General features: G+C 36.0%; 1 long non-coding RNA gene across 3 annotated transcripts in view; it reads right to left on the bottom strand.

Annotated features, from left to right (window-relative positions):
• Nucleotides 1-320: 320 nt before the first annotated feature.
• Nucleotides 321-27,688, bottom strand: part of LOC136028043 (uncharacterized) — a 53,903-nt gene continuing 26,535 nt past the window's right edge. For all 3 annotated transcript variants that reach the window (XR_010617720.1, XR_010617722.1, XR_010617721.1), the window contains 2 exons: nucleotides 5,081-5,230; nucleotides 321-428 (listed from right to left, as the gene is read on the bottom strand). This is a non-coding gene — a long non-coding RNA (uncharacterized LOC136028043). The remainder of the gene's footprint in view (nucleotides 429-5,080; nucleotides 5,231-27,688) is intronic.

Below are 27,688 nucleotides of genomic sequence, written 5' to 3'. Positions count from 1 at the left end.
ATATATATATATATATATATATATATATATATATATATATATATATATATATATATATATATATATATATATATATATTTCTGGTGTCGTACTGAAGACGACCCTTGGACATACGGCTGAAATATTTACTGAATTGAATTCCACTGTCTTGAAAAATTTCCCAATTGTTTCTAAGTTGTGTTTGCTTGATATGGAAAGGCAGTGTGTTCTTCAACGCTATTTATATTACTCTTTCACTATCATATTGACGAATCTACTGATTTCAGTTACGTGATTCTATGAATAGTAGCTGACAGATGCCTCAGTTTTCTCAGGAGAAGTTAAATTTTAATTCAATTTAATAGCTATAGATACTACAAAAAAGGTACTTAATTTCTTCAATTAGATCGGATATAGGTTTCTAAGCCATGGGAGTATCGGAGGTAGACCTGAAAAAAGAAATATTTCATCAGCGACCTTTAGGATAACCAATAAAAGAAATTTTAACGGGTAACAAAGAAAATGTAATGTATTCGATAAAATAGCACAAGCACGTCAATGCAATTATTGAAATATTTAATACAATTGGAATAATTGGAAAATTTAATCATCCCCTATAGAAATTAGCAATAAAATAGGTACTCAAATGTTTTATTTCATTATCGACACAACCAGATTCATAACATGACACATATAATAATAATAATTTATTTACTACCCAGTTTACAAAAACAGAGGTTAAGTGGAGTAAAATACAAAAGAAAAACAGCAAAAGTAATACAAGAAACAAATTTAATCACATACAGAAAAAAAAACGGATAAGGCGATGAAAACATCCTAGCCTATAAATCGCGTCAATAGCTAGATTGGCAGATAATTTTTCGAAAGCACCAGTAATATCTGTCGCATAATACTTTTTAACCAGTTTTGTATTCCGGTAAGAACGAGGTAGATATAAAAGAAATTTGCAGTACCGGTAATAATTTATACGAATACGTTTTAGATCACCAGTCAACAGAAGTGGCCTAATACCAGAACAGAAGAGTACAGAATGATCGCAAAAATGTGAGTAAAGCCGAGTTAGCGCTCTTCTCCTATAGTGTCCACGATTTGCTACAATCTTAGAGTAACCGAGCCCCAGCTTATCAAACCACCGCAGTGTAGTAAATCTGAACAATTATTAACGCTGAAAACAAGAAACTCGCACTTGTCAATATTTAGGTTCAGGCCGATATCGGGGAAAGCAGAAGTAACTGACTTCACTGAACGGGCAAGACCAGACTCAGTTTGACTAATCAGAAGAAGGTCATCCGCATAAGCCAGATATGAGATATCAGATGGTTCTAGTAGGCACGTAGTCGATATTTTTGATAGTACATTTTCAATACAAGCATTAAAAATTTACTAAGAAAGAACTCCCCCTTGTCTTACACCGCAACGAACAGGGATATGACCAAAATAAGAATTATCTAATGACTTAAGGCGAAGGTAAGAATGGGAGTACCAAAAACGAAGCACGTGAATTACCGACGGATTTACTCCTCTCTGGCATAATGCTGTCCATGCTTGAGTATGACAAACACTGTCAAATGCTTTAGACAAGTCTAGGGTTGCGAAATGAAGTAAACGACGAGTGCGATGGGCATCTTTTAATAAAGAAGCCAAAGCACGGTGAGCATGCTGACAGCCTAGCCCCGATCTAAAACCAAATTGATTATCATCATTTAAAGCAAGCTTAGTGATATAAGGTGGTATGAGGTGTTCAAAAAGCTTGCTAAGAGTACAAGCTACCGTTATTGGCCTATAAGAACTACAAGAAACCCGATCTTTCCCTTTTTTTAGAAGTGACGAAACGCTACCGCATAAGAACGAGTCGGGCACACACGAACTACTAAAACACATTTGAAAAAACAGTTGGAGATGAGATACCAGTTCAAAAGAATTCGGAACAAGATTCAAAAGACTAATCCCATCAATATCCAAAGATTTTGATTTTAAACCCTTAATACCTTTAACAATAGCCCACTTTTCAACTGGAATCACATGTCTCTGACATAAACGTGACGGCAAATTTTTTTCGAGCAAACGCGAGAAACGCTTATGCACTGCATAATTAACTTTCGAAAATAATTATCTAATTTTTTCATTTATTTTTTCTCAATCTTCCCACTCACATGTCTGTAAAGTTAATTTCTTAGGTAGTCTGTCATACAAGTCCGTTCAACAGGACAATTTGCCAACTTTGGCTGTCCGCAGCCCACATTAAGGCTCCATAGCTTTAGTGAAGCCACTCTAAAAGATCCAAAATGGTAGAAGTAGGACAAACTACAGTACTTCCAAAGACCAGAGGCTCCCTTTGAAGGACAAGTCCTAACAGCATTAGTGACAGTGTTCTAGAAGCAAATCATCTCCCTCTTCCTGAGCCACTTATTCTTCTTGTGATTATGTTTAGGATTAAAAATCCTGATATTCTTCCTAAAATCCATATGTTTTAAGAAGAAAATGCGTAGGTTTGACTATTCAAGAAATAGACTCGGTCCTGAGGAAGCTTCTCCCCGAGTGACACCCCTGAGGGAGACTATCCCTTCAACGACATCGGCGGATTTCTTTGAATGGAGATTCAATGACTATATTTATTTTATGACTATTTATTATTTATGACTATTTTATTTATGATTATTTATATTTATTTTTATGACTATTTATTTTATTTTATGACTTCAATGACTATTTTTATGTTTATTTAAAATTTAAATAGCAGATCAGATAATTTGGTGTGCTTTGGAAAGCAGTTCTTGTTTAAATAAAAATCTACTTGATTGTATAACAAAAACCCGATGCAAAAATTCATCACGCAAAATGCATCATTTGTAAAATCAGTCCACGTACACATAAGGATGAGATATAAGCCACCCAAAATGTCACCTTCGCGAAACTTAGCTAACAGCCACAGATGGGTCAAATATTGGCCGAAGTTCACGGAAGAATTGGCAAAAGGCTGACAATCGTGGGAGACCATCGTTCAGAGGTATTGTTCAGATACCGCTTGAGGCGAAAACGCCTGGCCCAGCTGCAAGCAAGTGAGCAAGATTTAACATGGCACTAACATGAATTTAAAACGGCGAGTGTCATAGACTGCGCATGCTTTACACAGCTGAATAAAAAAAAAATGATTATAAGATTAGCGTCAAAGGCAGCATAGCACCACAGATTAAAGTTAATAAGAGTGAACTTCTTTGGCATTCCATTTGTAATGGTTATTTGCATTTGTTTTTGTTGTCACAGACCAACTTGAGTTGTATATTAGGAGTCTCCTTAAACATTTCAACTCGTACAGTAGGTGAAAAAAGAAACCTTTTTGAGAATTCTGACAACCGTATTAAGCTCTTCAATTGTTTTTAATAAACAATATAATACCACAACCGAATATGATTGTAAAAAAGGTCGTTGTCAGAATATCAAAAGCAGTAATAATAATATAATGCGAAGTAATGATAACAATACAATAATAATAATATAAATAATAATAATAATGCGAAGTAATAATAATAATGTGAATTTTTCCTGCTTGAAATACTTCCAAAAGGATAGGTGTGTGGAAAGACCTATAATGGGTGTGCGTGAAAGAAAAAACGCTGAGAACCACATGACGAGGAAGACAAAAATATTTAACTAGTGGCATCCCATCTTTAGGGAGGGAAGTGACATGGGCGAAATCGCCCTTGTGAGTATCAAATGGTCTGATTAATAATTTGCTACCGAGTGAATATATAAATTTGATTATATTACCAAATATGCCTATGAAATTCTTCTATGATTTGAAGATGAGTTTGTGATTTGCTTTTATTACTTTCATGGTGATAGATCAAACTTTGTAAAAAATTGTATCGAGGTAAACATTTTGAAACAAGAGTCTACTAAGTAGGCTGCTAAGTAGAAATTAAAATTAAATTTAGAAATTGTCTGTGGACAACAGAAATATTATTCCCAGACAGAAGAAAGAAAAATTACAATCATAGGCACATACAACCAACATTTCAGTTTAGTCTCTACGTTTAAAAAGGGCATTTATGTATCGAGTTTTGTAGGGACCCTTCAGATATTTATCAGAAGGATGAGAGGATTAACAACCCTCCCCTCCCGAGGGTACAGATATGGTGCCAACGTTGATGCACTAGATTCCATTCCTCTCAGGCAAACCGGATGTTCAGTTAGCAGCGGCTATAACACACTAAAAGGGTGTAACAGTGTAAACACACAAACAAGCTGAAATTATAGTTCCTGGAAAGCTTAAGAAAAAGTTTATTTTTTAAGGCCAAATACCTAACCTCTCGGCAATCACACTTATTTAACAAAAAACCCAAAACTTTTTAGAGATAGGATCCTAAAAAGGATTTCACTGTGCCCTAAGTTCACGAAAATTTAGGGACTGGGGAAAAAGTTTATTTTTTAAGGGAAGATATCTAACCTCTCGATAATCAAACTTATTTAACAAAAACTACAAAACTTTTTAGGGATAGGATTGTCTGTGCTGTTTGTGCCTGTGCCTTGAGTTCACGAACATTTAGGGACTGGGGAAAAAGTTTAAATTTTAAGGAAAAATGCCTAACCTCTCAACAATCACACTTATTTAACAAAAACTACAAAACTTTTTAGGGATAGGATTATCTCCCTGTGCCGTCAGATCACGAAAATTTAGGGACTGGGGCGAAATTTATTTTTTAATATGAAGGGGAGGGGATAAATACCCCCTTCCCCCATCCAAAAATATATTTTTCAGATCCCAGAGCGGAGTGAAAAATCTAGCGGGGGGGGGGGGCAAAGAAACTCCCGATTGAAGTCTCTGTTATATCCCCTTTGTTTTTTAGTTATATTTTTAAAGAATTAAAATGGGGGGATACATTTCAACCAAGATTAAAAATATTTGACATAAAGATGGCTTTCCAGCTCAAAAATGCCCCCCTCCCTCTTCATAATAAATTTATTAGTCCCAGAGCCTCCTTTAATGATGCAGTAAGAAAAATGGCCTTCATTTATGAAATATACCTGAATAAGCAAGAAATTCAGCTGTTCCCCCCAAACATGCAAAAGAAAAAAATACCTTTTAAAAATCAGAAAGCACTATAGTCGACAGGCTGCATAACCATAAACTTCGCAATTTTTTCACAAACTTCAGGTGACAGTAACTCGTGAATTATCAGCAAAGCGAAGTTTATCGCAGTTCCAGGTCCACGACTTGTAATTATTTTGCCTGAAACCAAAAAATTAACAAATCAATTCAAATTAAAGCCAGATCAAACAGACACTTTCAACATATCATAATTTTTGACCTTTAGAGTTATTATTGGACATAGATAGATGTTCAAAATAAAACTGAATATTTTTAAATCAGACACTAACGAACATCTGTTTAGTCCAAACCTATTCGTTGTTCGTAGCTAGGCATTGGTGACAAGTGTTGTATAGACCTGAATTCTTCCTCCTTTTTTTTTAAGCGTTCTTAATTGAACGTCTTAACGACTTCCGCACGCCTTAACAGCTTCTGCATAAATTTTCACAACCAGACAATGGTTTTAAAATAGCAAAAGATGACCAGTCTCAGGTGATTAAATGATAAGATAAACGCTAGGGCGATAGCAACAGGAGAAACGTTACATATTTCATATTTATATTCCAAAAACAGATACATCATGGTTGCAGCGCAAGCTGCAACCTAGTCAAGAGCAAACAACAGCCCATAGTAACCAAAAGTAAAAAACGCGTGTTGAAAAAAACTAACTACTGAAAAAAAATTGTCATCTGACACTGATTTAGGAATGGTGACTATTATTTCGGTTCGTCCTAAACGTAAAAGTTTATTGCGAAAAGAAATTTATGGTGATTTCGAAAAAAAAGTCTGAAACCTCTCGAAAATGGCAACAGATCAACATGAAAAGTATACCATTGGAATCAGCGTGATCAAAAAGTAGAGTAGAGGGAAATTACAGTCCCCCTCCCTTAACAACAAGGAAAATCACTTTTTTGCATCGGTAGCACTGATGTGTCTCCCGTTTTTTTTTTTTTTTTAAGGCCTAGCGGGTTACCAGAACTTCATAGAGAGATGCTTAATGACTCATTCAAAAGCTATTTCTCATAATCTACGTGTTTCTTATTAATTCCCCCATCTGCAAGTGCCATATGGCACTAAAATTGCACTTTTTGTGCCATTTCTCAAGGGGTGGAACTAGCAGGCTACCAGAACACCATAGACAGATTTTTTATTGCTCATATGAAATATATTGCTCATATCTACATTCCTCCTATAAATTCCACCATCTGCAAGTTCCAAATGGCACTAAAAACGGCATATTTGGTGCCATGTCTCAAGTGGAAAAGCTGGGGCTATTGGGCAAGCAGAACTTATAAGAGTTACGTTTAATAATTTATTTGAAAGCTATTGCTCATACCTACGTGCTTTTTTGTCAATTCTATCATTCGTAAGTGCGATATAGCACTGAAAACAACACTTTTGGTGGAAAAGGTCTTTGGTCTTAGACTGATGCGCTGGATTCACCCTTTGTCTGAGGGCGAGGGTTCGAATCCTAGCGTACCCAATTATTTAGTTTGGGACGGGGGTCAGTGGTGTGACTCTGTAAGCTCAGCCAGAGTCGACCCAGCTCTAAATGGGTACCTGGAGAAATCTGGGGAAGGTACACAGGAAGGGTGTGCGAAAGCACAGGATGGTTGGCCCCCAGCCCCCCATTGCACTTCCTGGCTGAAGGGCCAAGAAACGGAGATCAGCACCGCCGGTAGGGACTGTAAAGTCTAATGCCGTATTCTTTACCTTTTTTTATCTTTACTTGACCGTTTTGCAGAAGGTGTGTTTTAGTTTTCGGTTACTATGGGCTGCAGTTTGTACCTGACGCTGAAAACCTGAGGACTAGTGATCTAATTGATACAGTAACCAACAGTTTGTTGTGTTTTCTGTAAGCGGTGGTTTGTGAATAATTCTAAATGCAGAGCATAATACTTGGTGTCACTTCAGAAAAATGTAGAGGAGGGATTTCATTTTTTCGATTTTGTTAATGAAGATAATAAAAAACATTTTTTCCAATCTAGGGGGAGGGGAGAAATCAAAAGGGAGCGAGTAATCCCTCCTCTAACTGACGCTCTTAAGGATACGGCGTAAAGGGATGTTAAAGATGTTTTTAAGTGCATCAAAAAATATTGCGTGCTCTATTCATTTTTCTACTAGTTTTGGTATAAATGTTTATTTAAGGGAATGTTCTTATGAGTGTTCCAAGTTAAGAATCAATATTTTTGACAGAAAATCGTCAAAAATAAAAAGCAAACTTGGCCAGAACGTCATTTAACATAGCTTAATTATGGCTCAATATAACAGGTTTGGGTTATTGAGCTAAACCTGTTAAACTTTGTTAATATGACCAAATGACATGCAAAATATTATAGATGGGATTATTGGTGAACATAAGATATGTCTTTTCTGAGGGTTATATACATAGTTGTGTAATTCAGTCTACGATTTTTCAATCTCAAAAGAATCATAACGTAAATTCTCGCTAGTGGGTTAATTTTGATACATCCTGTTTGCCAAAGCAATAACGTGACCATGTTTATATTTTGACTGGGCTTTGTCTACTAAAGTTCCTACAGACTCAAAATTGCCTCTGCCGTGACCACAGCTACCCTGTTTATTTGTGAATTTCTCGTAAAATATGGGAAGGATGTACAAAATTATGACGGGTTTTGACACTAGAGAATTATGAAAGAGTGGTAATCTAAAGCTAAGCCTTAAATTGCATTTTAGCCATTGGTCACCAGTTGATTTAAGATCAATGTTATCAGATTAGTGATCGAATGATCATAATATCTTAGTCGACTATTTTGAATTAAAATCAAATAGATGTGGTTAGGTTAGGTCATCTTGAACACAAAGATCATAATATCTTTGTCGACTAGTCAGGTCACTGGAAACAATATTTAAGGTAGGTAATCAGTTTGACAAAAGATGTAAACAATTAAAAATGACAAAGTGTCGTGTCCTCGAATGCAGGAATGAATCTAAAAAATACACAAAGCTCACATTTGACTAGCGACTATGAGAATTCTATTTACTTGTCGGTTATTGGAAACACACACAAGAAGTGAAGTTTGGTTAATCCTAATGAAAAATAGTAAAGTATGATGATAAAATAATACTTTAAAAACTAAATTATGGAAACCTAACCCAATCTTACCTATCCCAACGCAACCTAACCCCCATCCCTAATTTGCAAATATGCAGCCCATATACAAGTCCAATGCTTTCTGTTTAAGTCCAATGCATTATATCGCCCATCACTTGTTTTCGTAGCTACGAAACTGGTTTTTCTGAGATGTAACCTAAGTGCAATTCTTGAATGTTTTCAATAACCGACAATTACTGAATTCTATTTACTGTCGGTTATTGGAAACACACACAAGAAGTGAAGTTTGGTTAATCCTAATGAAAAATAGTAAAATATGATGATAAAATAATACTTTAAAAACAAAATTATGGAAACCTAACCCAATCTTACCTATCCCAACGCAACCTAACCCCCATCCCTAATTTGCAAATATGCAGCCCATATACAAGTCCAATGCTTTCTGTTTAAGTCCAATGCATTATATCGTCCATCCCTTGTTTTCGTAGCTAAGAAACTGGTTTTTATGGCACTTGGTATTAACCAAGTGACATATAGCAATCGCCAATTCTGTCGGTCTGTCTGTCTGTCGGTCCCAATTTTGCTACTTTAGGCACTTCCAGGTAAGCTAGGACGATGAAATTTGGCAAGCGTATCAGCGACCGACCAGAAATAGTCGTTTTCCCGATTTGACCATCTAGGGGGGGGGAGTGGGGGCCCGGTTAATTTGCAAAAAATAGGAAAAATGAAGTATTTTTAACTTATGAGTGGATGATTGGATCTTAATGAAAGTTGATGTTTGGAATGATATTGTGTTTCAGAGCTACTATTTTAAATTCCGACACGATCTGATGACATTGGGGGGAGTTGGAGGGGGAATACCTAAAGTCCCAGTTTTGCTACTTTAGGCACTTCCAGGTAAGCTAGGACGATGAAATTTGGCAAGCGTATCAGGGACCGGACCAGATTAAATTAGAAATAGTCGTTTTTCCGATTTGACCATCTGGAGGGGGGCCGGTTAATTCGGAAAAAATAGAAAAAATGAAGTATTTTTAACTTATGAGCGGGTGATTGGATCTTAATGAAATTTGATGTTTGGAATGATATTGTGTCTCAGAGCTCTTATTTTAAATCCCGACCGGGTCTGATGACATTGGGGGGAGTTCGAGAGGGGACACCTAAAATCTTGGAAAACACTTAGGGTGGAGGGATCGGGATGAAACTTGATGGGAAAAATAAGCGCAAGTCCCAGATACATGATTGACATAATCGGAACTGATTCGTTCTCTTTGGGGTAGTTGGGGGGGGGAGTAATTCTTAAAAATTAGAAAAATGAGGTATTTTCAACTTACGAACGGGTGATCAGAACTCAATGAAATTTGATACTTAGAAGGATATCGTGTCTTAAAGCTCTTATTTTAAATCCCGACCGGATTTGGGCGATAAGGGCGGGGAGGGGGAAACCTAAAACTTGGAAAACACTTAGAGTGGAGGGATCGGGATGAAACATGGTGGGAAAAATAAACACAAGTCCTAGATAGATGATTGACATAAACGGAACTGATCCGCTCTCTTTGGGGTAGTTGGGGGGGGGGTATTTCTGAAAAATTAAAAAAAAATGAGGTATTTTTAACTAACGAACGGGTGATCGGATCTCAATTAAATTCGATATTTAGAAGGATATCGTGGCTCAGAGCTCTTATTATAAGCCCGACCGGATCTGGTGACATTGGGGGGGAGTTGGGAGGGGGAAACCTAAAATTTGGAAAACACTTAGAGTGGAGGGATCGGGATGAAACTTGGTGGCGAAAAAAGCACGAGTCCTAGATACTTGATTGACATAACCAGAACAGATCCACTCTCTTTGGGGTAGTTGGGGAGGGGGGGTTAATTCTGAAAAATTAGAAAAAAGGAGGTATTTTCAAGTTACGAACGGGTGATTGGATCTCCATGAAATTTTATATTAGAAGGATATCGTGTCTCAAAGCTCTTATTTTAAATCCTGACCGGATCTGGTGATATTGGGGGAAGTTTGGGATGGGGAAACCTAAAATGATGGAAAACGCTTAGATTGGAGGGATTGGGATGAAACTTGGTTGGAAAAATAAGCAGAAGTCTTGCATACGTGATTTACACAATTGGAACGGATCCGCTCAATCGCGGGGGGGGGGGGGGTGATTCTGAAAAATAAGAAAAAATGACGTATTTTTAACTTACGAAGGAGTGATCGGATCTTCATGAAACTTCATATTTAGAAGGACCTCGTAACTCAGATCTCTTATTTTAAATCTCAACCGGATCCAGCGTAATTGGAGGGGGGGCATTTGAGGGGAACCAGAAATCTTAGAAAATACTTAAGAGGTGAGATCAGGATGAAACTGGATGGGAAGAATCAAAACCTGTCTAAGATACGCGACTGACATAACTGGACCGGATCTGCTCTCTTTGGTGGAGATGGGGGGCGGGGTAATTTTGAAAACTGAGGCATTTTTAACTTACGAAAGGGTGACCAGATCTTAATCAAATTTGATATTTAGAAGGATCTTGCGCTTTAAAGCTCTAATTTTAAATACTGATCAGATCCTGTGACATTCGGGGAAGTTGGAGGGGGAAACCGGAATTCTTGGAAAACGTGAAAATTGGGATATTTTTATTTTACGAACAGGTGATCGGATCGTAATGAAATTTGATATTTAGAAGGAATTCCTGTCTCAGAGCTCTTATTTCAAATCCCGACCAGATCTTTTGACATTGGGGGGAGTTGGAGGGGGAAATTTTGGAAAAACACTTGGAGTGTAGGAATCGGGATGAAGCTTGGTGGATAGAATAAACAAATGTCCTTGATACGTGATTGACTGAACCATGCTGGATTCACTCTCTTTGGGGGAGTTGAGGGGAGGGGTTCAGTGATTTGGCGAGTTTGGTTCTTCTGGACGTGCTAAAACGACGAAAATTGGTGGGTGTGTGAGGGAGCTTCACAATTTGACTTGATAAAGTCGTTTTCCCAGATTCGACCATCTTGGGGGCAAAAGGGAGAGGGAAAATTAGAAAAAATTAGGCATTTATAACTTACGAGTGGGTGATCGGATCTTAATGAATTTTGATATTTAGAAGGACTTTGTGACTCAGAGCTCTTATTTTAATCTTGACCGGCATTAAGCCTCTTATTTTCCTTTTTAAATCAATCTATTGATTTATAGAATTTTGCTAGAGCTCATACCATATGATCTCTTGGCTCTTAGCTCTTCTTGCCACGTCACAAGTGCCATATGAGCTCTTAGCTCTTGTTCTGAGATGTAACCTAAGTGCAATTCTTGAATGTTTTCATTAACCGACAATTACTGAATTCTATTTTCGTATTTTTGTATAGCAAATAATATTAGCAAACCCAGTCAGTTTCTCCTGTTTTTTCGTTGTCATAACAAATGCTACGATTTCAAGAAGTTGACATCCATAATTGCACACAGATTTGCATATATTAGAGGGATACAAGCAGTAGTGTAATATCGTCAAAATCCTGGGAGGGGGGAGGGTAAATTTGGGGCCGATTTCCCCAAGTCAAATGAAAAATGAGCTTTATAGTACCACAAAGGATAAGAAATACTAAACAAACTGACCTGTTTCTGTCAATCCTTGAATTACGCTGATCTAACCTAGTTTTGATAAGATTTTTGAAGACGCTAAATTTTAAGTGGGGGGAAACTGGAATCTGGGTGGACAGGTTACCCCTGCCCCATAGCAAATTACGCCCCTGTAGCAGTCACGCTTAGGGGTAGTATCTGACTTCTGGGAGAATTGCCGAAAAAGTTTACTAAGCTATCTTATTTTCTTTAAAAGCTTTGCTAGATTTGCTTTTTTTTTTAATTTTATATAGGTTTTTCTTTATTTACTAGGCTTCTCACCATCAGTTTCTGCCTTGGCCAGAAATTTAACGTCTGTGTTGAAGTTTTCATTATTTTTATTTTTACGTGGAGCTCTCGCTTTCACGATAATATTATTTGAAGTAGGTGTTGGCTGCAACTAGTACTTCTAATTTTTTTTCCATGTCCTTATTTATTTGAAAAACAAACCAATTTGAACTTGAAGTTGTCGTCAAAGAGGGATCGGCATGAGGGACCTACCCACGGGGGCCTCAGATCCTTCTCCATATATCTAAAATTTTCTTGAATTAATGGGTATTTCTTATTCAAAGAATCAAATGAAATTTGTTTCATACTATTCCCCCCCCCCTAAGAAATTCCTCCATACCTGCCTGATCAGAAGGATATTGCGTTTTGAATCCCGCTTTGGTCCTCCTGTTTTACTTTACCCCGATGATTCGACTTTTTGAAAAGGACATTTTTTTGCAATTATCTCATAAGTCTGACAAAATCCGATACAACTTTCGGCGTGAGAGCCGCGGCATATAGGGGAAAATTATATTTTACTTTCAAATTATTTAAACTTCTGATCGAAAATCGAAGTTGAAATTTTGTATGAACTCAAGAATGGATCTTGGATCATTGTTTACAGTGTACAGTTGGTACTGATACTGTCATATTATTTTCCTCTGTTTTAAAGGTACTACGCACTTTTATTTTTAAGCATCCCCCCTCCCTAGCAAAACACTGTGACTGCACTGGTTGTACCCTGTCTTTAGCCAAGGCTAAACTTGCGATAAAATAAAAAGTATTGATTCAATGGCAGGCTTGTCACTGGTTCTAAGATTTGACTAACTATATAACATAAAGAGTGAAATGAAGCTGTTTTAATTAGGAAGAGAAAGTTATCTCGAAAATTGACTAACCTGAAATTGGCGTGTAGTATGTAGATAACATTTTCCTCCGAAAACTTTCCGAAAATACGAGCCTGAGAAAATTTGTATGATGTTCGAAAAAGGCGAGAAACACCCGCAGAAATTCAAGGAATCTTAATGAAAATCATACCATTAAAACCGCAAAATGTGCAATTTTGTATTTGTTGCCAGAAGCAAGAACATGGATAAGTAACAATTATTTTCTTAACATGTCTCCTTCTCAACTGCCCCGATTCTTGGCTAATACCATAGATCCTTTCTGCAAAATAATGCAAATTTGGAAAAGAGAGAATATAGATATATAACCTTAGGTATTGGGAAGTGAGAATTATATTTCGAAATAATTCGTAAGCAGGAATCAAATAAAAATACTCTTTTGTTACGACGCTCTTTATTTCATATTTGGAATCTTGGTTCAAGATCAAGAGCCATAACGATGGTCTTATCGTTGTATGGTATTAATATTAATTTAATATCTCGAAGATCGACTAACCTGAAATTGGCGGTAGTATATAGATAACATTTTGCTCCGAAAACTTTCCCAAAATACGAGCCTGAGAAAATGTGTGCGATTTTCGAAAACGACGAGAAACACCCCAAGATTCAAACATCCAAGACACACCAAGGAATCCTGATGAAAATCACACCATTTAACCGCAAAATATGGAATTTTGTATTTTTTGGCAGAAGAAAGAACACGGTTGCTTCGAAAATGTAGTCTGATTCCTCCTCCCTTTCCGATAATTTGGCTTTTTTCTTTCCCTACCCCTAATTCATATATTATATTCTGAGTCATAATATTACATGAAATCGTCTTGATATTAGAATGCCCTGTAGAAAAGATAGCCTGCTTAGCCTTATGGTTTTACAATCAAGCCTTGACAAGAAGTCTTCAGTTGTAATTTTATTGGATAAATCTAAAATAAATAATTGGATAATCAGTGAGTTATTTATTAGTTTATTAGACAATTTATCTATTAGATAGTCAGTCAGTTATTACAGTTTTTCTCTTGATATTAAATATAATTTCAAATTCATTAATTAAAAAAGTCCAATTGTTTCAACTGAAAATAAGGAGTAAAATTAAAACGAACAGAAAATATGGAAGTGGCCGCCCCCTTCTCAACACCTCACTCTTTACGCAAAAGTTTGACTTTTTGTCACAACTCTACTTTTTAAAGTAATAAATAGCGTAAAGAATGAGGTACTGAGGAGGGGGCAGCCCCTTTCATATGCAGAATAATTTCTGTTCATTTCAAGTTTTAATGTCGCTCCTTACTTTCAGTTGAAACAAACATGTTTTTTTATTTGATTTCTTAATATTTTTTTAAATAATGCCGGGAAATCCATAAGACACAAGATGGTGTACACATTTTTTTTAAGTCCGTGTCGCAAAACTATTTCATCAAAAAGTTATAAATAATAATCATTTTTCGATATGTTGATAATGAAAACTAACATTTTGCTCTTGATTTTCGTGGTTTCCGATGTGGCACTGGTTATTTTCTTTTTTTTTGTAGTTAAAGAATTATCTATTTTAGGGTACATTTTTTATTATATGCTGATTATTTGGTTACATAAGCTGCGTTTAAAATATTCAAACATGACTTAGTTAATTTTTTTATGCTGGCATCATAACACATTTTGAAAATTGGTCAAGGTTTGACCAACTAAATCAATTTTTGGGAAAAAGATTAAGAAATAATACTAACTAAATAATTTGTGTTTGAAAAAGCTTTAATTTCCTCTATAATTCCCCCTCCCTAGCCTCCTAATGTCCCATGCATTTTGCCATGTGTCACTCTTGTTTTCACTGTGCACTGATAAAGTGTTCAATGATGCAAAAATAAAGAGGCAGAAAAATGCACAAATTTGCTATATGTTTTCATGCAAAGGAGGGGAAGGGGTTGAAGTATAACAGAAATGCCTTCAAAGTATGTTACAAACAATTTTTTTTAGATACTGTAAAGTAAGAATTATTTGCTGAACATGTTTCCTTCTCAACAGCCCCGGTTCTTGGCTAATACCATAGGTTCTTACTGCAAATAGTGCCAATTCAGAAAGAAATTAAATATAGATATATAATCTTAGGCATTATCTGGCCTTTTTAATGGATTTCCAGGGAAGTGAAAATTATGTTTCGAAACAATTCTGAATTAGGAATCAAATAAAGCTAGTTACGAAACTGCTTATTTCCTATTTGGGATCTTGGTTCAAGATGAAAGAGCCTTAACAATGGTCTTATCCTTGTATGGTATTAATTAAAAAAACGTTTTCCATGAAACAAGTTTTTCAAAGAAAATTAAAGAGCTGCATTAAGCCAATAATGAGCAGAAATAAAGTCAAATAATCCTCCAAGCGTAAAACTACCATAAACCATTATCAATGAATAAATGAAACTCAAAACGAACAGTAATTGCAATAAATAGTCGAGTCAAGCTCAAAGCGAGCAAAAATTAATATGAGTAGAGCTTATAGCCCCCATTCCTTCTCAGGACCAGAGCATAATTTAGGCTTTACTGAAAAAAAAGTTTCATTGAGATATACTGATACTTATTCATTAAAGTTATGATATTTTTTTATTTATGAAAGTAATAAAACTGTAAACATTTAAAATGTGTTTTGTTTTCAGTAAATTGTGTTCAAGTATTACTAGTAGTAGTATTGAATTGCAGTAGTAGGCCTACTACTATCAGCAGCGGTATTAACATATTGCCTTTTGATCAGTAGAAGATCCCTCTCATCAAGTCCTGGAAGTTTCAACTTAATACAATTAGCCATCGCTATGCTGATATGTTCTTTTGATAACCTATATTCATATAAATCTTGAAATTTTCATCTCAATGCTCTTAGCCCTAGTAGTTGCAATAGAAGTAGTAGTAGTAGTAGTAGTAGTAGTAATGTAGTAGTAACAGTAATATTAGCAGTAGAGTGCAAATATTGTCTTTTGGTGAGATGATCCTCCCCTTTAAGTATTCTAGGAAAGTTCCAACTTAATACCCAAATCAATTCTTGAGATGCGCTATTTTGACAATGTGCATGCACATAGCCTCTTTTGATTTAGTTCAAGTTTCCCATTAATACTGTAAATGGAGTAGCGTGGTAGTAGTACTGGCGGTAGTTATAGTAGCATGCAAATATTACCTTTTTGATCATCTCTCTTATTATTTTCTGCATTTTCCTAATTAATATACAAAGTCATTCCTGTGTTGCGCGCTTTCGACACATACACATATACACTCCCCTCAAAATTTTCTGAAAGTCTCACCTGAATACCCTTCCTCCTCTTGGAAAGTAAAGTTCAAACATGCATACCTTTCTCAATAACATGTACAAGGTGTAAACAATGCACGAATTACCTAACTTACAGCCCTTGTCTTGAGGACTGTGGGGAGGTTGACATCCACAAAGACATAACTGGGCCTTTCAACAAGGCGTAACAAAATAGCTCTATAAAAATTTTGATCGGATATGATTTGGGGTATGATAAACTTGGGGGGAGGGGGCTGATTGCCCTCTTTTCACTTGTGATTCTTATAAAGGCCTCTAAAACTTCCAACTTCTTATAAAAGGAACCCCATCTTATCCAAACTTTATATGACTACCCGTTTCATAAAAACCTTATACACCCTGGACATAACTTACAACTGTCAATGGGCTCGGGGGGATCGTGTCCACAAGACGTTGTTATATATTATTTTTGGACTATTGGTAACAAAGTGGCTATCTCAAAATTTTAATTGAATGCGTTTTGGGAAAGGAGCATGTCAGGGAGGGGGACTGTTTTGTTTCTATCATGTTTGATTCTTAAAAACGAACTAGAACTGTACATTTCAAATCAAATGAGCCGCTTCTAAAGTTCACACGACTACCCCTTCCATTATTGTATGATCTTTGGACTATTTTCGAACAAATGGCTGTCTCAAGACCTTTATCAGATGCATTTGTGGAAAATACAACACGGGGGGGGGGGGTGGAGTGGGTGCCCCCAATCACTTTCACTCTTAAGAAGAGAACTAGAAAATGTGGTTTCCGATCCACCCTCTGTAGTTTATACGACCTCCCTTTCCATAAAAACCTTATATTACCTTTGGACATAACTTACAACCCTTACCCTGAAGGCTGTGGGGGGTTGTCATCCTCAAAGGCATAATTTCTAGAACTTTCAACTACGCTGAACAAAATGGCTATCTCAAAATTGTAATTAGATGTGTTTGGGAATTGATGGGCTTGGGGGGGTTGTTGTTGCCCTCCAATTACTTTTGACTAATAAAAAGGGCCTTACAGTTTCCAATCGAATGAGCCTTTTCTGAAGTTTTTACGACAACAAATGACAGTCTGAAAATTTCTATCAGATACATTTTAGGAAAATGCGAGTTGTGTAGGGAGGGGTGGGGTGGTTATCTGCCCTCCGATCACATTGAATCTTCAAAAGGGAATTAGACTAGAACTTCTGGTTACCATCCAATGAACCCCCTCCGAAACTGATACGACCATTCTTTCTATAAAAACTTTATATGGCCCTGGGCATAACTTACAACCCTTGCCCTGGGGGCTGCGGGGAGGGAGGTGGTTGTCATCCTCAAAGATATAATTTTTGGACATTTTAACTACGTTGAATAAAATGGCTATCTCAAAATTTTGATTGGATGTGTTTGGAGAAATGGTGGGCGTGGGAGGGGGGTTCTGATCACTTTTGACTATTAAAAGAGGTGCTAGCCCCTTCAATTTCCAATCAAATGAGCCTTTTCAGAAGTTTCTACGACAACAAATGGTCATCTCAAAATTTCTATCTGATGCATCTCAGGAAAACACGAGTTGTGGGGGGAGGGGGCTATCCACCCTCCAATCACTGTAAACTTTTGAAAGTAAGTCTAGGAAGAGGAAACATGGAACCTAATTTTAATGCAATGTGGGTCAACTTTATCTTTGAAATTTACATTGGATTCAAGAAATGCTATGTGGAACCCGGGTTTATAGAATTTATGATACTTTGTCTTGTGGAAATGTGAATGAGAAAAATGAGAAAATATAAATATTTTAAAAATAATTTATTTAATTTATTAATTAAATTTAATTTATTTAAAATTATTTATTTATTTATTATTTTAATTTAATTAATTTAAAATAAAAATATTTTAATTTTATATTATAAAAATATAAAACCAGAAAGTTGAAAATTTTCATATAGTAGAACATCTTTCTTAGAACTTTGGAAATCGTCTTTATATACGAATTTCTGGTGTTACAAGTAGTTCCTCTCGCACAGTACTTCTGTTAATTGTGATTTCCTGTTATAAGCCTCTGAAACGAGGATGAATAAATAGAACTTCACTCAATTTTTCAAAATTGAAAGGCTAACTGAAGAAACTGAGGTACCAATCCGTAAAAATCCGTGGCTAACTGAAAAATTTCTGGTGTTATTGTGTTTTGGTTATCTGGTGTTCTGGTGTTATATGGTGTTCTGGTGTTATGAATTTCTGGTGTTACAAGTAGTTCCTCTCGCACAGTACTTCTGTTAATTGTGATTTCGTGTTATAAGCCTCTGAAACGAGGATGAATAAATAGAACTTCACTCAATTTTTCAAAATTGAAAGGCTAACTGAAGAAACTGAGGTACCAATCCGTAAAAATCCGTGGCTAACTGAAAAATTTCTGGTGTTATTGTGTTTTGGTTATCTGGTGTTATATGGTGTTCTGGTGTTATGAATTTCTGGTGTTACAAGTAGTTCCTCTCGCACAGTACTTCTGTTAATTGTGATTTCCTGTTATAAGCCTCTGAAACGAGGATGAATAAATAGAACTTCACTCAATTTTTCAAAATTGAAAGGCTAACTGAAGAAACTGAGGTACCAATCCGTAAAAATCCGTGGCTAACTGAAAAATTTCTGGTGTTATTGTGTTTTGGTTATCTGGTGTTATATGGTGTTCTGGTGTTATGAATTTCTGGTGTTACAAGTAGTTCCTCTCGCACAGTACTTCTGTTAATTGTGATTTCGTGTTATAAGCCTCTGAAACGAGGATGAATAAATAGAACTTCACTCAATTTTTCAAAATTGAAAGGCTAACTGAAGAAACTGAGGTACCAATCCGTAAAAATCCGTGGCTAACTGAAAAATTTCTGGTGTTATTGTGTTTTGGTTATCTGGTGTTATATGGTGTTCTGGTGTTATGAATTTCTGGTGTTACAAGTAGTTCCTCTCGCACAGTACTTCTGTTAATTGTGATTTCGTGTTATAAGCCTCTGAAACGAGGATGAATAAATAGAACTTCACTCAATTTTTCAAAATTGAAAGGCTAACTGAAGAAACTGAGGTACCAATCCGTAAAAATCCGTGGCTAACTGAAAAATTTCTGGTGTTATTGTGTTTTGGTTATCTGGTGTTCTGGTGTTATATGGTGTTCTGGTGTTATGAATTTCTGGTGTTACAAGTAGTTCCTCTCGTGCAGTACTTCTGTTAATTGTGATTTCCTGTTATAAGCCTCTGAAACGAGGATGAATAAATAGAACTTCAATCAATTTTTCAAAATCGAAAGGCTAACTGAAGAAATTGAGGTAGCAATCCGTAAAAATCCGTGGCTAACTGAATAATTTGAAGTTACAATCTGTAGAAATTAATTTCCACAACGGGATACATTATTCGAAAAGTTTTGACAAAACTTTCATGATTAATTGTCAGTCAAACAAAGGATTACAAATGATGAGTTGTCATTACTTTTGAAAAAATAAAAGGTTTTCAGTATTTGTTGACTTCATCTACAACCTCAAAAGAAAATTGAGACCTTCTTTGTTCAGTAGGATTAATCCTTGGATATATTTAGTTTGTCGACAAAAAGTGCTACACAGGATATCAAAACAAATCTTGAAATATTGTCTCTGCAAACAAGACCTAAGAATGAATAAAATCCACAAAATTTTGAAATTTCGGCGCAAATTCGTAAATTTGCTTAGAAAATTAATGACTTATTCCACTCTATTATGTTGTCACAAAGTAACTCATTTCCTTCACAACTTGTTAAACATCAAGGTCATTTGGAAGTTTTAGGTTCATTTACAAGTAGCTTACTTGTAACATTTCAACTACCTATTGAATATAAAAACAGAAATGGATTGTTTATGAAACTCTTGGACGAGGAAAACTACGTATTTGCTTCACCAGGTGAATTAAGCCAGGTCGCATTGACTTACGCAACTTCAAATGTCATAAAATAAAAAAAAAATTTTAACTGCAAGTAAAGAGCAACGTTAAAACTTAAAACGAACAGAAACTGTTTCGTATATGAAAGGGGGTTTCCCCTCCTCAACGTAACGCTCTTTACGCTAAAGTTTGACTCTTTGTCACAACTCTACTTTTTAAAACAATAAAACACTTTAGCGTAAAGAGCGAGGCGTTGAGGAGGGGACAAACCCTTTCATATACGGAACAATTTCTGGTCGTTTTTAGTTTTAATTTCGCTCCTTACTTGCAATTAAAAAACTTGTTTGTTTTTTTAAATTTAATTTCTGAACGTTCTGTTTTTGGTAAATAGCTTTCTCATAGTTTTTATCGGACGATTTTGATAAAACAAAGGGGTGTAGGAGGAAGCCTAGTTGCCCCCCAGTTCTTGGTTACTTAAAAATGCAACTAGAAATTTTATTTTTTACGAACGTTTTTGTTAGTAATAAATATACGTAACTTACAAATTAACATAAGTAATAAACTTCTATATTTGTTTATTTTTATTACGTATATGAGGGGGTTCGCCCCCTCATCAATAACTCGCTCTTTATACTAGAGCTTGAATTTTGTCCCAATTCTTTGAGAATGACCCATGAATCGCAAAGGCCTAGAATAAACAGTGAAAATTACTAAAAATACTTTAGAGTAAAGAGCAAGGTATTGTGAAGGAGACAAACCGCCTAATACACATAATATTTTCTGTTCGTTTTAACTTTTAATGCTTCTCATTACTTCCAGTTGACTTTTTTCTCATTGTTTTTTTGTATAATAATGCTAGAAAATCCTGCGCCCCCTTTATGGAAATTCTCTTCCCTTATGATAAGTTCCTCGATGGAAAGATCCTCCCATGTAATCCCCCCTACCCATCCCTACCCCAACGCGAAAACGTCCCCTGAAAACGTCAGTACACTTCATAATAACAATTGCTGCATGTAAACAATGGTCACAGTTTGTAACTTGCAGCCCCTCCCCCGAAAGACAAAGTTATCAAGTTTTCGACTAAGTTGAACTGAATGGCTACCTCAAAATTTTGATCTGGTGACTTTGGGGAAAAATGTGCGTGGGAGGAGGCCTAAGTGCCCTCCAATATTTTTGGTCGCTTAAAAGGGGCACTCGAACTTTTAATTTTCGGTAGAATGAGCCCTCTCGTGACATTCTAGGACTACTTGGTCGTTACGATCACCGCTGGAAAAAAAACAAACAAACAAAGAAACACGCATCCGTGATCTGTTTTCTGGCAAAAAATACAAATTCCACATTTTTGTAGACAGGAGCTTGAAACTTCTACTAAAGGGTTCTCCGATACGCTGAATCTGATGGTTAAGATTCTATGACTTTTAGGGGGCGTTTCTCCTATTTTCTAAATAAGGAAAATTTTGTTAGGCTCGTAACTTTTGATGGGTAAGACTAAACTTAAAATATTTAAATTGAGCATTACTATGCAATTCTTTTGATGTAACTATTTGTATAAAAATTCCATTTTTTAGAGTTTCGGTTACTATGGAGCCGGGTCGCTCCTTACTACAGTTCATTACCACGAACTGTTTGACAATCTCCGACCATGCTTACAAATATCTTACACTTAATTTAAGGCAGGGCCGTATCAAGGATTTTTCTTCGGGGGTAGGGAGATTGAGCTATATAAAATAGTAAGGAATGATAACATTGTTGGTGTCATCAAGGTCTTCCTTGGGCTAAAAGAGAAAAAAATGGCCTTACAGTAAATGATAACACTCTTAAAACTGGAATCAATAAACTTAATTTTGACGAAAGCAAATCAAATTTGGCTCCATCCTTTGCAAACATCATGTCATTTTTGAATGTCATTTTGCAAAATGACAAAATGTCATTTTGTCATTTTGCAAACATAATGTCATTTTTCTTGTCGTATTGGGACTATGTTGTGCATGGACGTGCTTTCGTTTAAGAGTGCCGAACTTCGCTTTCTTCTCGCTAAAAACTGAAGATACAAACCTGAGTTAACGTAATGGTACTCATACATCTAAAGAAAATTAAATTGCTCTAATGTAAAAATGAAAGGAAGGAAAAAAAAAGAAAAAAAATTCCTCGTTGGTACTTGTATAATAAATGTCCTACTGCTCAAATTGTTCATTCATTGACGCATTATAGATTCGGTTTTTTGATCGTTAGTTTCTTTCAGCTTAGCCTGAGACAAGCAAAGAGAAGTGACAGAATAGGTGAAAAATACATAATTTGGGCTATATATTTGCACATTAGAAGGTGGGGGTAAAATATCCGGACAGTTTGAGGTTAGAAAGCAATTCATACTACATAATAAAAAGAATAATTGTGTCTAAAACATTAGGCATGCAGAACCGCTACACTTATCCCCACCACTCCCCCCTAATGCGAAAGAACTTAATTTTCTATTTAATATCCGATGTACTTCAGAGCTAGGCCAAAATGCTCCTCCTTCCCTGTAACAATTAGCATAGAAAATTTCTCCGTAATTTTCCACCAAAGCATAAATTCTCCCTCCAAACAATTCTTATTGCATAATAAGCAGAATAATTGTGCCTAACACATCAGGCATGCATAACCGTTATACTTACCCCCACCAATCCCCCCCAATTGAAACAACTTAATTTTTTATTTAATATCTGATGTACTTTAAAGTTAAGCCAAAATGCTCCCCCTCCCCTCTAACAATTTACATTGAAAATTTCCCCGTATTTTTTCCCTGTAAAAGTTCCCCCGTATGCAAACCCGCTATACTTTACTCCCCTCTAATGTGCAAATATATTGCCCAAATTTGTTTCTAAAATATTAAAATTTTTATCTTACTCTGGTATATTCCATTAGGTTTGAGTATCAGAGAAACATATTAGAAGAACATTAGGTATGACGTATATGATACAAGTACCCCTTCGTTTTGGAGTTCAAGTGTATTTATACATTTAGGTGTAGGGAGCATTGTCTGTAGTTGCGCCCTCTTCTCTTTAAAAAAAAGGCCCACACTTAGTGACAGCAGATCAACAGTTCTACTGATGCTGTACCAAAAGTGAAAATCGCATTTTAATGCTGATTTTAAATACATAAGTTTCATGAAGTTGAGTCTTACCCATCAAAAGTTACGAGCCTGAGATAATTTGTCTTATTTTAGAAAATAGGGGGAAACACCCCCTAAAAGTAATAGACTATTAACGAAAATCAAACCATCAGATTAAGCGTATCAGAGAACCCTATTGTAGAAGTGTAAAGTTTCTATAAACAAAAAGGTGGAATTTTGTATTTTTTGCCAGAAAACAGATCACGGATACGTTTTTTTTTTTCCCAGGGGTGACCGTATAGACCCATTTGTCCTAGAATTTCTCAATGGGGCTCATTTTGACGGAAATTGAAATTTCTAATTCCCTTTTTAAGTGAACAAAAAAACTGGAGGGCACCTAGACCTAATCCCACGCACATTTTTTCCCCAAAGTCACCGGATCAAAATTTTGAGATAGCCATTCTGTTCAGCTTAGTCGAAAAGCTAATAACTATGTCTTTGGGGTTGAATTAATCCCCTAGTTCCCGGGGGAGGGGCTGCAAGTTACAAACTTTGACCATTGTTTACATGTAGTAATTGTTAATTATGAAGTGTACAGACGTTTTCAGTGGGACTTTTTCGCTATAGGGTGGGGGAGAGTCGCGGGGAGGAGGTCAACTGGGATGATCTTACCGTGGAGGAATTTTTCATGAGGGAAGAGAATTTCCATGAAGGGTGGGCGCAGGATTTTCTAGTATTATTTAAAAAAAAAAACAATGAGAAATTTTTTTTTCAACTGGAAGTAATGAGTAGCATTAAAACGCATAAGGAACATAAAATATTACGTATATAAGGGGGTTCGTCTCCTCCATAATACTTTGCTCTTTACGCTAAAGTCTTTTTATTTGTTTCAACTATTTATTCTAAGGCCTTTGTGATTCAGGGGTCATTCTTAAATATTTGGGACAAAATTCAAGCTTCAATGTAAAGAACGAGGTATTGACGAGAGGGTGAATGCTCCCTGCTCCCCCGGATCCGCCAGTGGACTCGGTCTTAGAGAGTTTAATTTCATGTCTGTTCTGAAGATATTCTGAGTCGCTTGTGACTCAGAGTCACAGTCGTCTGTGGACAACAGTGGACTTCGCGTGGATTCGCAGTGGACTTCGCGTGGACTTCGACCATTCGCAGTGGACCTGCGAATGGTTGTTATATTGCGAGTACCATTTGAAGAACCAAGCCCATACCAGCCAAGTCTCACAAAACCATCAAAGCATACAGTAAAAAAACAAGGTAATAGATTAAGGTAAAAAAATAGGGAGTTTTGTAATTTGTCTTGTCATCTCTTTGCTTAATATGGCTGATAATCTTTCAATATATCCGAATGTTTCCATTAATTGAGAAAAACTTTCCTGTGCTTCGTTACAAATATGACAAAATAGGCTAGTCGTTCAACGAATCTAAGAGGGATATTCTTATTTTTGGCCCATCTCAATCTGCTATACAAGCTAAAAGTAAAAAATCAAATTGTATCCTCATTTACAAGTAATGAGTTTATCCACCTTTAAATCAACACCAGTGTTACTCCTCAAAATGCTAGGGTTTCTTGTTAAAAAGTTCTGAAAGGTATTTTAACTTTTAGGTATTTTGACTATTTGGCGCCCCTGTTTTTGTGATAATTCCAGCGGAAACCGATGAAATACTTCAAAGTCATTCAAAATTGAAGAACGGAGACAACAGTTTTTTTTTTGGCTTGGTAAATCGGATACTTGGCCGTTGAAAGCTATATCTGTTTTAAAAAAAACTTGAGCCAGCTAAAAAAAAGAATAAAAAAAAAAATCAGGAAACATGTAAAATCCAAAGTCCGTTTAAAAATTTCAGAGGAGACAGAGAAAGATACATTTCTAGACATGAACTCTGGGAATTATCCGAGCTTTCTGATTTGGTCACCAGGACGGGCTATATTGTCCCCCTGCCCGATACAGTGTTACTCTTCAAATGCTTGAATTTCTTGTTAAAAAGTTCTGAAAGGTATTTTAACTTTTTACTTGTTGGAAAGTGCTATACAAGAGGCGCGTACACTAGACCGATTCTAGGACTCACTTGATCTTCCACATGTTTTCATTCTTCCCCGTTTTGGGAACAGCTTTACGTGCGCTGACGAATAGAACATCTGGCCCACAGATTTTGTGCAAAGTTTCTATTGGTCCAAAATCAGGCAGTTGATCGGAATTTACGGTCCTGCTGAATTTTGGACTACATCAAAGTCAACGTGACAAATTTTTTGAAAGATTCGCCAAGTAAATCTTTGTCAAGTAATCACCAAGTAATCTTAAAGGTGAAAGATTCACCTGATGATTCTTATTTATTCCATCTTTATGCACTCTCGTCGTTTTAAGGGACAATTAACATTGTCCGTAATAAGAAATATCGCTAATAAAAAAAATGTCAAAACTAAATTCTGCTTTTGCTAATATACTGCTTTTACTAATTTTTGAAGTTTTAATAGCCACTTAAACGGCATAGATTTTCATTTCTGTGCTAGAAGAGGCAGTACGAACCTATAGAATGTTTAAAACATAGGGAGGGAGTGAAGAATAGAGCAGATGTGGAAATTTAGTTTCGTTTTGGGGGAGCGGTAGTAAGTATCAAAAGGCTTGCAAAAACTGGTAGCCTTAATGGTTAATTGATTCTTACCATTGATAATTTTGATTCAAGTTATACATCTAAAAAAAAAAAAAAAAATATATTAAGCAAACTTTAATAAGGGGTTCTTGCCTTTTGCTATTTTTCCTACGATACTTTTCTGGGTTTTATGGAAATAGCCAATGTCAAGTCACTGATTTTCTTCTTTGCATGCAGGGAGGCCGATTCTTGAAACGGTGAGTTAAGGGGAGCAAAGTTTTTTTTTAGTTATTTTATAAGATACAAAAAAATCAAAATGTTTTTTCTTTTTTCCATTTTAAAAATAAAATATCAAAAAGGGTATTTTTCTAAATTAGTTGGGGTAATATCCCCTTGTCCATCCCGCCTACATGACACCCCTGTTTTTGTGATAATTCCAGTGGAAACCCATGGTATACTTCAAGAACTGTTCGAAAGGGAAGAGCTGAGATAACAGTTTCTTTTTTGGCTTGGTAAACCGGATACTTGGCCGTTGAAAGCTAAATCTGTTCCAAGAAAACTTGAGCCAACTGAAAAGAAAATAAGAAAACATGGGAAAACCTAAGTTCATTTAAAAATTTCAGAGGAGACAGAGAAAGATACACTTCTAGACCTGAACACTTGGAATTATCAGCGCTTTCTGATTTGCTCACCAGGACGGGCTATATTGTCCCCCTTCCCGATGCAAGTCTGGGATAAATACTCTATATCAAATTTGAACAAAGCGCATTGGCCGGCTTGCGACCCGAAAATAAAATCTCCACCTGAAGGACAATACCATAACTTCATTACTTTATCTTTCTTTGTTTTTTCCGTATAATAATAATAAAAATATCTCCACCTTAGCCCTCTTTGTCACTATATAATTTTCAATATTGAGTAATCCTCCTATGGTAGATTTTATTGTACCTTATCTTCCAGATTGGCTACCCATGACCTGCCATTTGTTAACACCTGCGAATGTTACGCTCTGATAAAGAGACAACTTTTTACATGAAAAAAGGTATTCAGTCACCCCGAATGGTCAGCCTAGACAAATTAAGTTGAGAAACTATCAATTTATCAATAGTTGCAAGGCAAATTGTGTACTCGGCTCAGAAAACATTTGGCAGGAAGAATCGACTACCCAACACACCCAACAGGTGTAATCAAGTATTTAAAATTCTGTTGATTAAAAAGTTACCAATCATGAAATAGCATAGCTCGTGAAAGATTTAAAACCTGTTTAAAAACCTGTTAAAAGCTACCAAATTCTTCAGTTGGGTTATAAGCTAGTGTGATAGAATCTGTGCGTTTAGCTAGTATCAAATTATAAAAAAAAACTAATTTTTTCAACTGAAAGTAAGGAACAGCATTAAAACTTAAAAGGAACAGAGATTAATCCGTAAATCAAGGGGGCTGCCCTGTCCTTGACCCTCGCCTGTTATGCTAAACAGTCTTGAAGTTCTTTAAAATGGTTCTCGTTCAAATTTAACTCATTGTTTGAGCAGTCGTTTCAAAGGATTGTGACAAAAAGTCATACCTTAGCAAAAAGAGTGAGGTGTTGAGGAGGGGGTAGCCCTCCTCATATAGAGAATAACTTCTGTCTGTTTAAATTTAAATGTTACTCCTAGCTCTCAATTGAAAAAAAAAATGTTATTTTTATTCACTTTCTGATCGTTTTTCAAATTAGGACCAAGCCTAACCAAGATATGATGTAGTGTACCTGCTCCCAAAATACACGATTTCTTGCTGTCAAACTGTATCTTTCTATATTCTTTCTATATTCCCATCTCAAAGAAAGTGTTTTTTCTGTCTAGTTAATCAGCACAAAATCTATATACATCCTCATTTTTAACTGTGAGTTCTATTCCCAACACGATTTATACTGAAATACCAT

This window comes from Artemia franciscana, chromosome 6 (assembly GCF_032884065.1).
Source record: "Artemia franciscana chromosome 6, ASM3288406v1, whole genome shotgun sequence".
NCBI lineage: Eukaryota > Metazoa > Arthropoda > Branchiopoda > Anostraca > Artemiidae > Artemia > Artemia franciscana.
The sequence above is the reverse complement of the archived record's forward strand: the minus strand, read 5'-3'. Positions and strand labels throughout refer to the sequence as shown.